The sequence below is a fragment of the Galeopterus variegatus genome, unplaced genomic scaffold (genome assembly GCF_000696425.1).
Source record: "Galeopterus variegatus unplaced genomic scaffold, G_variegatus-3.0.2 Scaffold6533, whole genome shotgun sequence".
Lineage (NCBI taxonomy): Eukaryota > Metazoa > Chordata > Mammalia > Dermoptera > Cynocephalidae > Galeopterus > Galeopterus variegatus.
This window is the reverse complement of record NW_007732644.1, coordinates 28,550-31,029: the sequence shown is the minus strand read 5'-3', so window position 1 is coordinate 31,029 and position 2,480 is coordinate 28,550. Positions and strand designations below refer to the sequence as shown.

The 2,480-nt window shown below is 35.6% G+C and overlaps 1 non-coding gene across 1 annotated transcript; it reads right to left on the bottom strand.

The window, feature by feature from the left end:
- Positions 1-1,245: 1,245 nt before the first annotated feature.
- TRNAI-GAU lies at positions 1,246-1,320 on the bottom strand. The gene has a single exon. It is a non-coding gene; the product is annotated as a tRNA-Ile (tRNA).
- Between the last annotated feature and the right edge of the window lie 1,160 nt (positions 1,321-2,480).

Below are 2,480 nucleotides of genomic sequence, written 5' to 3'. Positions count from 1 at the left end.
TTTTCAAGCTGATATCTTATAATCCTTCTTAGTGCCTCAAACTAGATCCTGTTCAGACGTGTTATAACAAGTTAGTATAAGTTTATTTTGGTGAAAAAAGGTACATTGCAATCCATGCATTGTTTTTTCATAATACGCATTTTCCATGAACTTTTTGAAGGCCCTTCATATATCTTGATTAAAACCATGTTTTAAAAATATATAGGAAAACAGATACCTGCTCCTGGTATAAAGTAGATTGGGGGAAAATTAAAATGTAATTTAGTATACAAAAATGCATATCCACATTCAGAAGATTGGTAGGATCTGATGCCAAAATAACAGAGCTTACCTCTGCAGCCTGCTGCTAGGTGGGAGCCAGCTAAGAGGCATAATTATCTAGAAGAGTTCTGAGTATAAAATCAAAACAGCAGGAATTTCTCCTCTAGGGAGAGACTACTCCACACCTCTCATAGATAGAAAGAACTGGAAAGCCTGTGTTAAGCGAGGGAGGCAGAGATTCTAATGCAGAATCTGTTCTCTTTATTTCTCCCTTCCAGCTTTTTCTAAGCCCGCTCTCCAAGTCAGCAATGGGAAATAACTTGAACCAATACAAGACTAATTAAGAGAGAGATTCTGACAAGGGACAGGAAATGACACACCCAGGGAAAACAACAGAAAGATCCACTTAGAAAAGGAGGCAGCTGTCAGACTAAATAGAAACTATAAGATAAATAAATTGAACCGCAATAGTCCCCAAGATTCTGCAGTAACATTAAGTACAGTAGAAAGCAAAGTAGAGATGGATAAAATTAATATAGATGTAACTTTCTACTTGTAGAGGTCAGTGTGGCACAGGACTGTCTGATGTGGGATCACACTGACCAGGGTTTAAATCCTAACTCTGCTATTTACTAGCTGCAGACTTCAGCCATGCTACTAAATCTCACTGAATCTGAGCCTTTCCAACAGTAAAATGGGCATAACACCACCTACCTCATTGGGCTGCTGTGAAAATTAAATGAGCTTTTAAATGCAAAGAGTGTGCAGTTCCAGGGATATCCTAAATGTTCCATGCGTGGTATTTTTAAAGATCATTCATGGCTGTGTTTATTGCCATTTTGACAGAACTCCTCCTCACAGTAATACATAATCTATAAATTCCCTTTTAGGAATTATTAAATCATATCACTTCATTATTTTTGCATGGCAAATGAAGATATGATTTTAAATTTTTGTTATTGTTTTGTTTTGTTTTGTGGCAGCTGGCCAGTATGGGGATCTGAACCCTTGACCTTAGTGTTATCAGCACCATGCTCTAACCAAATGAGCTAACTGGCCAGCCCACATTTTAAATTTTTGAAAACAAGTGTATTGAGTTGATGTATTATTAATTATTGGTTTGCAAAGTTCATCTCAATAAGATGTTTAATAATGTTCATTAGATATTATCTAATATTCATTCAGTATTATAAGACATTATTATTTGGAGAGAAGAATTTTTCAATATACTAAACTTTAAAGGAAGATGCCACATTTTATTTATCCATTTATCACTTGATAGACATTTGAGATGTCTCCAGCTGGGGGCAATTATGAATAATGCTGCTACGGACATTCATGTACAAGTTTTTCTGTCAACGTCTGTTTTCATTTCCCTTGTGTGTATACCTCGGAGTAGAATTGCTGGGTCATATGGTAACTCTATGTTTAACCTTTGAGGAACTGCCAGACTGCTTCCCAAAGTGGATGCATCATTTTTCATTCCCACCAGCAGTGTATGAGGATTCTGATTTCTCTGCATCTTTGCCAACACTTGTTATGTGTCTTTCTTATTATAGTCAACCCAGCGTGTGTGCACGCTCACGCCTACATGTGTGGCACTTTCTCATTGTGATTTTGACTTGCATTTTCCTGAGGATTAATGATATGAAGCATCTTTTATGTGCTTATTAGCCATATGTATATATTTTTTGGAGAAATGCCTATTCAGAGCCTTTGCCCATTTTTAATTTGGGTTATTTGTCTTCTTATTACTGAGTTCTAGGAGTTCTTTACACATTTTTAGGTACTAGTCCTTTCTCTGATATATGATTTGCAAAAATTTTTTCCCATTCTGTGTTGCCTTTTCACTTTCTTGATGTACTTTGAAGCATAAATGTTTTTAATTTTGATAAAGTCCAATCTGTCATTTTTTTGCTTTTGTTGCTTGTGCTTTTTGCTTAATCCAAAGTCACTAAAAGTTATGCTTGTTTTCTTCTGAGCATTTTATAGTTTTAGCTCTTACATTTAGATCCTTTATCCATTTGTTTTCCCACATTTGGAGTACAAATAAATTTATTTATTTGTTTGTTTGTTTGTTCATTTATTTATTTTGTTGGTTATGCATATTCATGAGGTACAAAGCTGACTATCACCACTTATGTCCAAGACACATTTTTTTTTTTCCTTTTTGTCTTTTTTCGTGTCCGGCAACGGATCGCAACCCTCAGTGTCGCGCC